Source organism: Euprymna scolopes, chromosome 14 (assembly GCF_053919585.1).
Source record: "Euprymna scolopes isolate OS-2025 chromosome 14, ASM5391958v1, whole genome shotgun sequence".
Lineage (NCBI taxonomy): Eukaryota > Metazoa > Mollusca > Cephalopoda > Sepiida > Sepiolidae > Euprymna > Euprymna scolopes.
The window spans coordinates 107,073,855-107,089,151 of NC_136495.1; the positions used below are offsets into that span (position 1 = coordinate 107,073,855).

Consider the following 15,297-nt stretch of genomic DNA (forward strand, 5'->3'; position numbering starts at 1 on the left):
ATATATATATATATATATACTCAAGTGCATTATTGCAACGAAAAACCTTAAGTAAAATTCATTCGAAAGCAGCAAAACTGAAGCTAGCCTGCCCGGACACTATATATACAAATGTAGGCACATTTGGGCATATTTTATTGGTTTTAAAATATAGGTTCTTCTTTTACTAATTTTCATTAAAGTTCAACCATAGAATATTATGATTTTCAAATAATGTAGTTCCGTCCCAGAGAACCAATTATATGAGCATTTCAAAATTTTTGTGGCTAAGAGTATATATATATATATATATATATATATATATATATATATATATATATATATAGAGAGAGAGAGAGAGAGAGAGAGAGAGAGAGAGAGAGAGAGAAATTTATAAAATATAGTTAAGCTACACTGAATATTCGGCGTTTCATCCACTCTAGGATTCTTCAGGCTTACGTGCGTAAGCCTGTAGAATCATAGAGTGGATGAAACGCCGAATATTCAGTATAGCTTAATCGCCATATACATTTTATAACTTACTAACTAGCTCTACCTACGTATCGAGCAATTTTGAAGTAAATACTTAAAGTTTACGCATAAATCTATACTTTCGTATATTAATTTTATGTGAGTAAATGAAGCAGTTATATATATATATATATATATATATATATATATATATATATATATATATATATATATATATATGTATGTATGTATATGCACTTCCTTTTTGGGCAATTTAATAAGTCTAGAATCCAAGCGACTTCTGATCCGAATTTAACAAATAAAGGCTCGTTGGAAAGGTAATGACCTGAATTGTGTAGTGGGCTATATGAGATATGCTATTAACGTGGCATATTGAGGGGATCATCACTCATTTAGAGCCAATTTTGCCTCTTTTTTACAGCCTTATAAATGTTTCGATCAGTCATTTGTTTTCTTAGTTTTGTGTATGAATTGCAAAATATCTCTGGCCTTTAATTAGGGGAAATTAAAACACACACACACACACACACACACATATATATATATATATATATATATATATATATATATATATATATATATAAACTGCATACACATATCTGCATATATGTATACACTTTAACATGAATAACCTATTTTCTCTCTATATTTCTGTGCAGGTATATTATTAGTTACTTTCCCCCTAACCGCCCGTTTTTGCATTATTGCCTCCTCCCCGATATCAAAGTACCGCCCCCAGAGGTACCGTAGCGCCCCCAGACCCAGAGGTACGGTACCGCCCGCTTTGGGAAACATTGCTGTAGAACAATAATACTTATCAAATGTATCGAAATGTCATTTGAATAAAAATGATAAACCTGACAGTTATCCGTGTATAAAAGAAACAAACTTGAAGTTTCAGAAGAAAAAAAAGTTTAAAATATGATGTTTGAAAAGTCATTTCCGGCAAAAAGATTAAAGGTGACTCACGAGAACCGAATAAAACATTTTACAAGATAATATTATATAATATTGATAGGGAGCATTTTCAGTGGCCACAAATACTTGTGTATTAACAACCGGTAAGGATATCGTTGTTGGTTAAATTTCCCATGTGTGTGTCTCCCTTCTAACACCAACCATCCACAACTGTTATGAAAACAATGAATATGTGGCACTAACCCTGAGGCGGGTCCAACCGGCTCCCCTCGAAGGAGGAATTTTCATGGGGGTAAAAAATTCCAAAGCGATCCCCCGTAGCATGTACAACAAGGTTGTTTAAACATTTTTTTTTCTTCTGAAAATTCAAGTTTGTTTCTTTTATACACGGATAACTGTCAGGTTTATGATTTTTATTCAAATGATGACGTTGGGCTTTTGCAACTCTTGCAGGGAGGTGTAAATACCCCCTTTGTCATTTATTTGGTATTTCAAAATTGGTCACCTATCTGGTAGTGGCCAAGCTTAACGTTGCTTAACTTCGTTGGTCTAACGATAACCATGAGTGTCAACGTGACCATGCCGTACATCCACAACTGTTAGTAAAAATAAAGGCATATTGCTATCTGCCCGTATATTTATATCTATATCTATATCTATCTATCTATCTATCTATATATATATATATATATATATATATATATATATATATATATATATAGTGAGAGAGAGAGAGATATTGATCTATAAATATATATATATATATATATATATATATATATATATTATTTATATAGACAAGAATTACATACTCGCTACACTAAACATTAGCATGTTAAGTGTAGCGAATTGATTTATTAAAAACAATCGTTCTTCATCGGGCGAAAGAAATAAAATTTATGTCTGTTATTCAGACAAGGACAAGATGCTCTAAATAACAGACATAAATTTTATTTACGATTGGTTTTTTTTTATAAATCAATTCGCTACACTAAACATGAGCATGTTTAGAGTAGCGAGTATATAATACTTGTCTATATAAATAAAAATAAAATAATATATCTGGCTCTTTTTTTTTATTGATCACTCTTTATAACCTCGTTTTAATTCATTGATTTTATCTCCTGAATACCTTTAACTTGATATATATATATATATATATATATATATATATATACATTCTTTTATTGCACTAAAAGCTATATTGAATAAAGAACAATTGAACAAGGAAACTTAAACGAGACTAATAACACAGAACAAGACATTTACTTTAACAAATATTTAGTATGGAATCGCATTCCCTTTCCTTTTGATTACTTTAGAACTTTAAAAGATCAATCCTTTTAGACATGCTCTCAACCAAAGTGGAACACTGTGAAGAGGAGATGCTATTCCATTCGCTTTGCACAGCTTCCCACAGTTTGTCATTGTTCGAAAAAGTTCTTCCATCCAATGCACGAGGTATTATGGACCAAACATTCTCGATTGGGTTTAAGTCGGAACTTTGACCTGGCGAAAATATCACATTAATTGAATTATCAGAAAACCATTTTGTGACTTTAGCACTGTGTGCAGGGGCATTATCATGCTGAAAAATAATGTTCTGAGATATTCCCATCTTTTGGATACTTGGTAACAGTCCTTTTTCTAATATTCGAATGTATTCCTTTGCATTGATTGACTTCTCACATCTAAGAAGTTCCCCAACTCCTGCTGCAGTAAAGGTTCCCCATATCATTATCCATCCATTCTCGTGTTTAACTGTCGTTTTTATGCAACTTGGTGAAAATCTTTCTCCAGTTCTTCGATTGCACCATTCGGGAGCATCGGGAGCATCAATAACAAGACAAAATCTTGATTCATCTGACCAGAAAACATTCCTGAACCAGTCTGTATCTTTCTTGTCATAATATGAGAAAAATCTCTTTCTATCATTGATGTTCTTCTTAGATAAAAATGACTTCTTTGGATACCTTTTAGAAGAAAATCCCATTTCTTTCATTCGTCAAGATATTGTATATCTAGAAAGAGAATTTCCAGTCCCTGTTTTGAATTCTTTGCTATTGTCAACATAAGTTTTCTTTCAATCCTTCAAAACAGTTAATTTAACCTGAGGTCTTCCTTCAAAGTGACTGCTCTAGGGCGACCAGATCCAGATTTCCCTTTTACCAAGCATTCGACTTTGAACCTTTCACTTTTTCTTTTCTTAAAATATAAAAAATCTGCTTTTAAATTATTTTAGACTGCCTTAATCCTGTAATTCGGTTTTTATATCCTCACTAAGATGCGATCTTACCATTTTTAGATTAATCCTTCTACTTATTATTATATGCTATAATTATAATGATCTGCAAAATAGAAATTTTCAGTTAAAATTAACAAACGTCAATGGAAAAAATACTGAAAAATCGATTTCTTCCTTCTTTCATTCTTGTCCTATTTTTTGCTCATGAATATATATATATATATATATATATATATATATATATATATATATATATATATTCTTGGCCTGATGATGTATATATATATTCTTGGCCTGATGATGTGATGTTCCCTAGCAGAGTGGTAACTGAAACATATTTGCATATATGTAGCCATTAGTTTTCATATGTGTAGCTACTAGTTTTCATATTCAACATATTCATATCGCTATGTCTAAACATTGGGCACTCTTTGGTTGACACATTGTGTTTTTTGGGTTTTGTTTAAAAACAAAACAATACTACCAAAACTAAACAATACTACCAAAACTAAACAATACTACCGAAACTAAACAATACTTCCAATAATATAATTTACGCTCCTATACAGTTGAACACTTTACTTCGTGTCTCCAAGATATCAAACATGGAAAGGATCAACTAAAGCGGAGATATTCTTGGCCTGATGATGTGATTTTCCCTAGCAGGGTGGTCACTGAAACATATTTGCATATGTGTAGCCATTAGTTTTCATATTCAACATATTTATGTATATATATATATATATATATATATATATATATATATATATATATATATACCAGGTCATCCCATAAGTTCTGTTTGAATTTATAAATAAAGAAAAGAAATTACCAAATGTTATATTTTATTAAAGATTTTATCATTAATATACTTTCCCTGAATATCTATGACTTCCTTCCATCTATTAACAAGCCTTTTAATTTCATCACTGTAAAATCCTTGTGACTTTGTTTTGAAGAACTTACAAATGTCAGTTTCAACATCTTTCGCCGTTTGTCTGATACCAAAGGTTCTTAAGCTTTTATTCAATTTTATTCTCATAGCATTTATTTGCTAGTAAACAAGTCGCAGAATAGATCTTTTAATCATATTATTAAATTTACTTATATATATATTACTAGCGAGGGGTACCCGGCGTTGCCCGGTGTTTGGGGGTGGGGGGTTAAAACAAGTAAATATGAAGATCGAACCCGAACCGTTGAGGCAAAGTTGTAAATTAAAGTGTGAAAAAAAAAGTGCGACGTTAACCATCGCCCCACCGCGAGATGCTAATGGAAACACGTTTGAATTTATTTAATTACTTAGATTTAGCAGGTGCCCGTTTTAATGAGTTAATGAGGTCAAGTTTGACTGCGAGATAGTATTCATTTACTGCTGAACACTTTTTCCCCCACCCCCAAGATGTTATAGGAAAAAGACTAACCCACATGCGGCGAGCGACAAATATTGAATATTTATCTTCCCGAAATTTACCAAATTAAATAGACAGGCGAGCTTCGTTGTTAACTGTGAGATATTACGATTTATATGTGATATAAAAAGTTTTAAAAAATTGTGAACCGACCGACCGCTTCTCTGAAAGAAGCCTTTTGTAGACACACAGAAAAAGCGAACACACACACACACATACATACATACATACATACATATATTTTTGCTTTTATATTTATAGATTAATATTTTTTTAATATATTTCTTTATATATTAGTATAAATTTTAACCGTATTGTTCTACATTTTGTTATTGGGAAAGAGGTATTTTCCACTGGAGAGCCATGTATTTTACAGCTGTCTTGTTTTTAAATCTCCGAAACAGCTACATGGTAGGCAGCTGGTGATGCCCGTTTTCTATTTTTTAAATTTTAATTAAGGCTTTCTTTTTTCATCCTTATGTAGTTGAATTCTCTTTTATAATTGGAGACTTTTGCGAAATCAGCTTATGTAAGTGATAAGTCTATTTCTATTTAACAATGGTTTCTTTTTTTATCTTTATATAGTTGAATTTTTCTTTTGTAATTATAAACATTTTAGAAGTCGGATTATGTAGGTGCTAAGTCTACGGTAGGTTATATTTAATTTGTTTTTTGTTTTTTTTTGTCTTTGTTTTTTGCTGTTTTTTTTTGCATTCTTTATTTTTATTTTTACATTTATTGTTTTTTTAATTATAAATACTAATTCTGCGTGAATTAACATATATTTAAGCGTATTTTACAACCATGAAAGGTTGGGCGTCCTTCGGTGGTTAAAAATAATTTTTTTTATTTTGCCTGTCATTTATTATTATTTATTTGTATGGCAGACTGATTTATCTCCCCTGTCTTATGATTACGGTACATCGGCAAAATACAATAAAACTGATTTTCATTTTCAATTAAAATTTCTATCAATGACATTTCCTTATTTTTCGTGCATAGACATTTAGACTGATACGTACTTATATCAAATAGCTTCCCCGTTATTGTATTTGTAAATGTGCCCAATACCATATAAGGATTAAGACATAAAAAGAAGAAGATTGACAGTTAAAAAACAAAGAATCGAAAGCGTAAGAAAAATATACGTGGAAATTTTGAAGACGTTGAGAGCAGGAGAGATTTAGAAATGTAGACGAGAGAAAAGGAGACAGGAAAGCGAGACAAACAAACAGAAAGAAAATGAGACGGGGGAAAAAAGTTGTGCAAGGTTGAATGAAAATAAATAAGGTCGATGGAAAAATGGTGGGATCGTTCTCCCGCTCCAATAGATATCTCACTGATGATGCAATTTTCTACCTATATAAAAGCCAGGTTCGGCCAACGATAGAGTGCTGTTTGCCACATCTGGGCAGGAGCTGCTAGAAGCAGCTTATCCTGCCTTGACAGAGTTCAAAATAGACTTCGTATCTTAGTGGGAGATTCCCTTTTCTCTTCCCTGCAACCTCTTTCCCACAGAAGAGACGTTGCGAGCCTGTCTCTGCTTTATCGTTATTTTCATGGTAAGCGCTCAGCTGAGCTTCAATCTATGCCCCCCGTCGCCAAACTTTCACGAAAAACATTCGTCTATCTGAAATCACTATCAATAATTTACCACACTCTTTATCTGTGCCTAAATCTAAATGTAGATTCCATGAACAAAGCTTCTTTCTTAGAACTGCACGCATGTGGAACGCTTTCCGATTGCCTGCTTTTTAGCTGACTACAGTCTGATTGTCTTCAAGTCCAATGTAAACAAGTTCTTGATGAACCGTGACCCTACGTAATCCAATTTACAAAATTCCCATTGCTTATGTTTAGTACGCTATAATCACATTGGCTAATGTATACCGAGTAACCGTTATCTTCGAGTGGCCTCCGGGCCTTGATAAATGGTGATTCCTATGTAAAATAAATAAATAAATGAACAAAAGAAATATCAAAGAGCAGAAGGGAAAATTCAATATGGCTGAAACGATTATACACAAAAGTACAAAGAATAAGTACGCAACCGTTGATTGGACGAAAATAACATAAAACATGTGCGAATTAGAGGCGTCCAAAAAGGAAGGCGTATAAAAAAAACACACACACTACAAAATTCATGTTGTTTATCCGATATTGGGAAAGACGACTTTTTTGTTAAGCCATTGTTATATCGGTCAGAATATTTTTTTTCAAAAAGTCTCAAAGAAAGTATGAAAAACACTGCAAGTTTAGCCTTGTTTACGATTCAAACATTTATTTTCACGAATTTCTTTTACGCTGGCGTTTGGGTGAAGACGTTGGGGGTGGTAGAGAGGCAGGTGGTCGGGGAGGTACAGGGAACAGAGATCTAAAGATCGTTGTTTTCGTTAAACCATTTCTTTTACTCGCTTTTCTTATTGAAGTTTCGCTTCCTCATATATTACCATACAAATATCATTATTTAAAGAGCGTCTATCAGACAATTCTTAAGATAAGTTCTTTGTATTTGAGCGCTTAGCAAAAGAAATGCCATTTCAAAATTAGTTGACTGGGAGATGAACAGAACTGCTTACAGAGATACGCCCACGCATAATTACTTATAGAGATACGTCCACGCATAATTACTTATAGAGATACGCCCACGCATAATGACTTATAGAGATACGTCCACGAAACGTTGCATCCCTCTGCCTGTTCTACAAGTCTCTGTCCCATCGACGAAACGTTGCATCCCTCTGCCTGTTCTACAAGTATTTTAATGGTGAATGGTCTGACGAACTACAGACACTTGTGCCCCCACGACGTAGACACCCTCGACAAACCGGACAGGCAGCTAAATCCCACCCCCACACAGTAGAAATCCCTAGATGGGAAAGATATTTCTACTCCAGTAGTTTCTTCTCCAGAACCGCTAGACTCTGGAATTCCATTCCAGGTTCCTGCTTCCCTAACTGTACTGACATGCAGAAGTTCAAGTATAACGTGAACCGACATCTTGTCGCCCAAATCCCAACCTAGTGCCCCAGTAGTTGCTGCCCCTGATAGTAGCCCCTTACACCAAAGTGGCATTGTGCCTTGTTTGGGGTGAAAATGTAATAATAATAAAAACAAAAACATAATTACTTATAGAGATACGCCCACGTATAATTACTTATAGAGATACGCCCGCCTGTTATTTCAAACTTGAGCGTCGCAGACTCATACAACTGATAGCACCTAAATGCTTTACATCTGAAATAGAAAAACTGGACGTTTCTGAATTTTTTAGATGAGAATTGGTTATTTTTATTATTCATCGGACTACTGTTCACATCTCTCGTGTGATTTTCACAACGTTTCGGTCGATATAACCTCCGACCTTCTTCAGGTGTTTCTGTCGAACTCGGGAATTTGGACAGAATTTCGAGCGGAACCCTTTATTTACTTCACGGGGGTGGCGTGCTCTTGTTCCGTCAGCCATGACGGGATAGAGGTCCTAAGTAATTCGCAAATGTATTTTTTCGGTCGCCCACACTGAGGATTGAACCTTCAACCGTCAGGATAATATCACTTTTACAATTGATTTTTCCCAGTACTCGAACTACTGCGCCACGGGTCCTTGAGTTCGACAGAAACATTCCCGAGTTCGATAAGATACACCTGAAGAAGGTCAGAGGTTATATTCACCGAAACGTTGTGAAAATCACACTCAAGATGAGAACAGTAGTCCGATGAATACATACATAAAAAATTGGAGTTTTATTTTTTCCGATTTCTTACCTTTTTATTTTTTTATTTTTATTTTTATTATTATTATTATTATTATTTTTATTTTTATTTATTTTATTTTATTTTTTTTTTTTGCTAGAGATGAGGTATCTTACCTGATGCAAGATAGCCATTCGCTATATAAGAGACTCCACTCGAGGTATTTATTTCTAGTATTCTAATCGGCTCTCTAAGCGTATTTGTTTGGACCTCACTCGCACTTTGTTCACCAGGTATATTCGTCAGACATTTTTTGAAATTATTTTAATGAACTTAGTTGCTAATCGAAATGATGGCCATCTTCCTAAGATTCCGGTTACTTTTCATGTCGTACATAAAAGCTTGGCATTTAGTTATCTTTCTCGTGCTAAACTCTGTTTAAGTCAGTATCATTAAAGGCACAGACTTCAACTAGGGTTTCTACTCACCTATCTCATATCGCCATGTAAGGCTTAACAGATGTGAGTGTGTTACATAGAGGGACTACAGTTTGGAGCTCAGCCGAGGAACAACTATAAACTCGATGGTACCTGCCACGTGGTTACATTTTTTTTAGGATTCTATCGTCCCTCTAAGCGCAATTTTTTGGATATCACTTGCACTTTGTTTACCAGGTATATTCGTCAGGTAGTTTTTTAAAGTATTTTTAATGGGCCTAGTTGCTCCTATGATTATCGGACTGATGGATATCTTCCTAAGTTTCCAGTTTCTCTTCATGTCGTACATAAAAGCTTGACATTTTGTTATCTTTTCGTGCTCAACTTTGTTTCAACACGCATCATTAGAGACACAGACTTTAATTTATGCCATTACTCTCTCCTTTCTATCTAACATCATTACGTAAGGTTTAACAGCCATGCTTTCTAACTATATATCGTTAAGGATTGCATGTATCGCTAAGGATGGAATATAAGCGGTATTCGCACTACGCGATTGAACCGGCTTCCCCCAACGGAAGTTTCATGGGAGAATGAAGTTCACAAGTGGTACCCAGTTGCATATATATACTCGTCAGGAGATATGACGACATTAGGTTTCTGCAAATCTTGCAAGGAAGTCTCGACATCTTCCTACACACAGCGCCTGGTATTTCCAAATGGTCACCCATATGGTATTATCCAGGCTCAACGTTTCTTAACTTCGGTGATCTAACGAGAACCGGTGAATCAACGTGATTATGCCACACACAATCTTTAGCCATACAAAATTATCGTATGAATTCGAAGATTCTATTGTTGGCCTTGTTTTCCTCAATATTTTTTCCAGTCGAAATTCGGTCAATTTGTATTTTATTTCAAAGTAATTATTCACTTTTATAATGACGACTTTTATAAATTTTGGGATCTGCTGAAAACAAATATTACATTTAAAACTGGCGCCGACAAGTAGTTTTACTGATATTATGGCATTCGTTTTTCCCATGTAATACATTATTAGCATAAGTGGTCGCCATGTTTTGCTTTAATTTGAACGATAACATAAATAATGCGCATGCGCATAAAGTTTTTTCAACTCAAGTAAAACAATATGGCGACCAATAAAAACCATCAAGTAACACATGGAAAAAAAACAATGTCTTAATATTAGGAAAACAATTTGTCGCTGACAGTTTTAAATATAATAATCGTTTTCAGTAGACCAAAAACCTATAAAAGTGATCAATTTAAAAGTGATTGTTCAGTTGGAAATAAAGTGCAAATTGACGGAAAATTCTTGTTTGAAAGACATCGAGATGGGCAACATGAAGGTTGGCAGCATCCTTAGGAAAAGTCATTTCTGTGTTACGAACTGGATTCGAACTCGGAAACCCCGTTTAGTTAGTCTGTGTCGTTAATGACTCTACGCTTTCCCACCCCAATCTATTTGTTACTTTACCTACCTCCTTTGGGCCCATTTTTTTTTTACAAAGGAGTCACCATTTATCAAGGCCTGGAGGCAACTACCCTACAAGACACTTATGAAAGACATGAGCGACTTGAGGATGGGGAGTAACGAGACAGAAAGGTATGAACACGTTTGATTATTTAGGAGTAATTTACTACTGTACACTGCATTTCTACTGTGCACTCATTAACACTTATCCTCGATTGGCCTTGATAAGTCGCCACTCCTACGTAAAAAAAAAAACGTATGGGTTATGATAAGTTCATGTTATGCTGATATTTTGCATTTAAAGACGACTATGACGTAATCTTTCGGGAAGCAGTTTCGTCCCACAGATGGGAAGCTTTTGGAATTAAACTGTGTTTATAGAAATTCTGGCAGACTTTAGGCAAGTTGACAAAAAGAAGCTATGTTTATTTCTGTTGTGGTAGGTGTGCGTATTTTTGCTGTAAACATGATACATAGAGGAATCACAGGTTGGAGCTCAGCCGAGCACCTTCCGAGGAACAACTATAAACTGGACGGTGCCCGCCACGTGGTTCACTTTTTAGCTAGTACTGTGTAAGTAAACCTGGTGCACGATGTAGAATTAAACTTATGGACGCTTCCCAATGTGCTGCTTCTGCGTCTCCCTATTTCTTTTGCTGCTGCTAGTACCTCGCCTTCATCACCAACATCCCCACCCTTCAAAACTCACGGGTTGTACTTCACAAACTTTTGGCGTTCCTAGAAAGAGTCTCGGGCCTGTTCCTCAAGAGGCCGTTTTTAATTAGCAATTTTCAGCTTCGTCACTTCGCACGGCTAAGAACCAGCGTGGGTGACGACGAGAGATGAGGGCAACGTAGTCCCACCCACCGACGTAGCTCTTAATATTACCGTCTGCCTACCTTGAGCTGTTTTGGGGTGGGAGGAAGAAAAGAGGGAAAGAGAGAGAGCAGGGGAAGAGAGAGAGAGAGAGAGAGAGAGAGAGAGAGAGAGAGAATTTGGCGCCCGTACGGGACACCGAGCGGTAGTCCTCCAAAATTCTGGTTGATTACAAATTAGCTATTATCCCAAGGGAAAGGAGTCGACGTATCCGGAAAACCTTTGAATTCCATTAGGTTTAGTCATCACTCATTTCGTTCGATACCGAGCACATCGATCAGCATCCTGAACTTTAAAACTTAATAATTAATACAGAATCATAAATATGGAATGAATTACTCCAATATCTAATATGTGTATGTGCATATATGTATGCATATATAATATATATATATATATATATATATATATATATATTCATTGGTACTATAGTGAATTCGAGAGAACAAGTTGGTGCAGTGATTGTAGGTTATAAAATTACTCACTGACTAAATAGTTTTCTGACGAATGATAAAAATAAATTTATTTGTATAGTTTTAATGGTTAAAAACTTCCAAGACTATATATATATATATATATATATATATATATATATATATATATATATATAGCTTAGAGAGTTAGGGGAACAGAGTAAATTCAATTCTATAAGAAGAGACTTATCGGGATAACGTAAAGCGCAACAAATTTCATTGGAAAACAATAAGATTGGAAAATGAAGCCACAAAAGCTATATATAGGTGAATAAAGAATGGTTCATATATTTAATAAAGGTATACAACCATTTAGTTGGGGGATAGAGGGGATTATTTATACCAAGGTATTTCGAAGGCTAATGCTTCTCATCAGAAAAGTAGAGAATATATATATATATATATGTGTGTGTGTGTATATGAGCAAACAGTTAATGAAACATGTTAAAAAACACTTTGAAATGAGTTAAAAACATATTTAATCTGAAAAGGAAACACTAGATAAATAGATAGTTCTTAATCCGCGGAGTTTCGAAGAAATACTCTCCTTCTCATCAGAGGGTAGGAATTAGCAAAATGCAGGATCGGATTTTGCATGCAAAAGTATTTGATGAAACAACAAGTAAGTCAAAGATCTTACTTGAAAACAAAATAAGTTAAGCAGAGGGAATATGGTAAAGAAAAAGGTGATTACACATGAATGGATAGTCTGGTGGAAGATAAAAAATCCAGTGACGGTAAAATCCAAATGTAAAACTTCAAGAAAGTTAAAAGAATTTCCATTTGTACAAGTAAAATCCAAAGAAATCCCGTAATTGGAAGAAGATGGTCCATAATAATCCAAACGCAGAAATCCATGGAATTATTCACAAAAAAGTGTGTACAAGGAAAAAATAATATTAATAAAAGAAAAATAAGATGTGCTTTTCACTCTACTTCCGAGACATAACTATAAATAAAAAAATCTGGGAAGAGAAAAAAAAAAAATATATATATATATATATATATATGTGTGTGTGTGTGTGTGTGTGTGTGTGTGTGTGTGTGTGTGTGTGTGTGTGTGTGTGTGTGTGTGTGTGTGTGTGTGTGTGTGTGTGTGCGTGTGTGTGTGTGTGTGTGTTTTAGATAATCACATGATTAAAAGTTAAATTAGTTATTACCGATCTATTTATCTATCGATCTAGTGCGATTGTGAAAATAGTTTATATTGGAAGTTATTTACTGTTTACAAAATAAAATTGGTCTGGAATATAACAATAAGAAATGAGCTAAGTTAAAAATAAACACAATAACCTTGAGCAGTTTCGTATGTGCCAGAGGTCACACATTTGGGGGCGTGTGCTTTTGATGATGACGTAACGGAACTGACAGGTCAACAGGTCAAGCCGATTAGATTGAGGAGTTTGAGTTTGGTAACGAAAGTGAACAGACGTGCTTCAAATCCAGGAAACGGGGCTGATAAGAACAAGTATGCAGACGCTTATTGCAGACTCCTTGTGAATGGCATTAAGACAACTGAAATAAATTTATATTTTAAAAATATGAAGTGTTGTTCTGTGGTTTCACGAAAGAATAAAAAAAACAGGTGTCTCAATCGATCACGGTGTTGTTCGTTGCATGTTTCATCACAGAGCCCAGCAGTGAAGACAGAAGAACTTCCTGAGAAATAAAAGGTATGAAGCATCTATATTCTTCTTGTTGTTGTAAAATATGACACCTTTACGTAAATACGAACTGTAATATATCCCTATAGCTATACTATACAATAAGACTCAGTCTATATGTCGATTATATATCACTCTGGCTACACAACATATGGAAATATGCTTAATCAATTATATTTCACGTTTTATTTATATCAATTCTTTTAATTTATGAAGCCCGATTTAACTACAGAACATATAACATATGAAAATATGGCGTAACAAAATGAAAAAGTAAATTACAAATTCTCTCTCAATTTTGAGATTTTGTAATCATGCCCATACGCATTTATTTTCTTTTAAAAAGTTATAAGCGAGTTTTCTCTTGAGTGCAATGTACAATAACATATCTTTTGGACCAAATTACTGCATGGAGGCATGTGAAGCTTCCTCCCAGGAGATTTCACGGATTTCGATGACAATAAAAATATAGGAGTGTTAAATATTCGTTGATAAACATTCAATCCCGAGCAACGTCTCCTTGCTAGTATATATATATATATATGATACATATGCTATATATGATACATATGACATACATATATATATACGCGCACACACACACATATATATATATATATATATATATATATACGAATGAGGCGTATATATATATACGAATGAGGCGTTGCATCTGGGATAGGGCAATAAGTCTCACACGATGAAAAAATTGATTAAAAAAAACCTGCTTATATTGATTCTATATTTTGTTGCAATAATTAAACTTCATCACATAATAACTATCGATTATGCTAAGATCAATTTAAATGTACAATAATTGCGAGAGATAGTAGGATGGAGGTGCGCCCTTAAAAGGTTAGGTAAAATGAATGGTAATTGAGCATTCGATATGGCTGGGATGCTGGAACATCATTGACTAAAGTATTGCATGCGTGACTGAACAAGCCTCATCTCGCACGTTCTCTCTCATCTGAAATTACTTTCAGAAACCTCTTAATACTACGTCACGTAACGATTCGTTTTCATTCGTAAACGTAATGTTTTCTATTATTGACGTTTCAAGTAAACGGAACATTGAATTAATCGGTTCAGTGTTTTCATACACACAGATCGTGACACCCGTGGGTAGGTAGATAGGTAAGTAAGCTGTGCAAACGTATTAATTTATGCATAACTACCTACTCGTTGGACAAGTTTAGCTATCATTTGTACACTACGATAACTATTACTGCGGCAGTTGGTGAAAGTCGGAAAAGCAGGAAACGCTTTCATTATAAAAACTACGTGCATAGTCTATCGCCTAGACATATTGTTTAAATGTAAGTTTTCATGGATCCGATTACAAAACTCATCGCGTTGTGTGTACTTGCGTCGGGTAAGTGCATAGAGGTCAAAGGTGTTGCCAGTGACATATATCAAACTCAGTTACTTCCATTGACAAAACGTGCGATTGAGTTGCTAGAAAGTAGGTCCTTGCGTTTTGAGTGCATCCGGTTAACGGGGGTTACAACGTACATACATACATACAACCTGATACAAATAGAAACGCGCATGGAATATTTGAGTAGACAGACGAATTTGAAGTCGAAGCTTGGTAGTCAGTCGGACTTGAT

General features: G+C 34.5%; 1 long non-coding RNA gene across 8 annotated transcripts in view; it reads left to right on the top strand.

Annotated features, from left to right (window-relative positions):
* Positions 1–15,297, top strand: part of LOC145293206 (uncharacterized) — a 1,032,236-nt gene that overhangs the window by 658,335 nt on the left and 358,604 nt on the right. The window contains exon 4 of one of the 8 annotated variants that reach the window (XR_013869691.1): positions 8,900–8,959. The exons of the other annotated variants lie outside the window; for them this stretch is intronic. This is a non-coding gene — a long non-coding RNA (uncharacterized LOC145293206). The remainder of the gene's footprint in view (positions 1–8,899; positions 8,960–15,297) is intronic. 8 annotated transcript variants of the gene reach the window in all.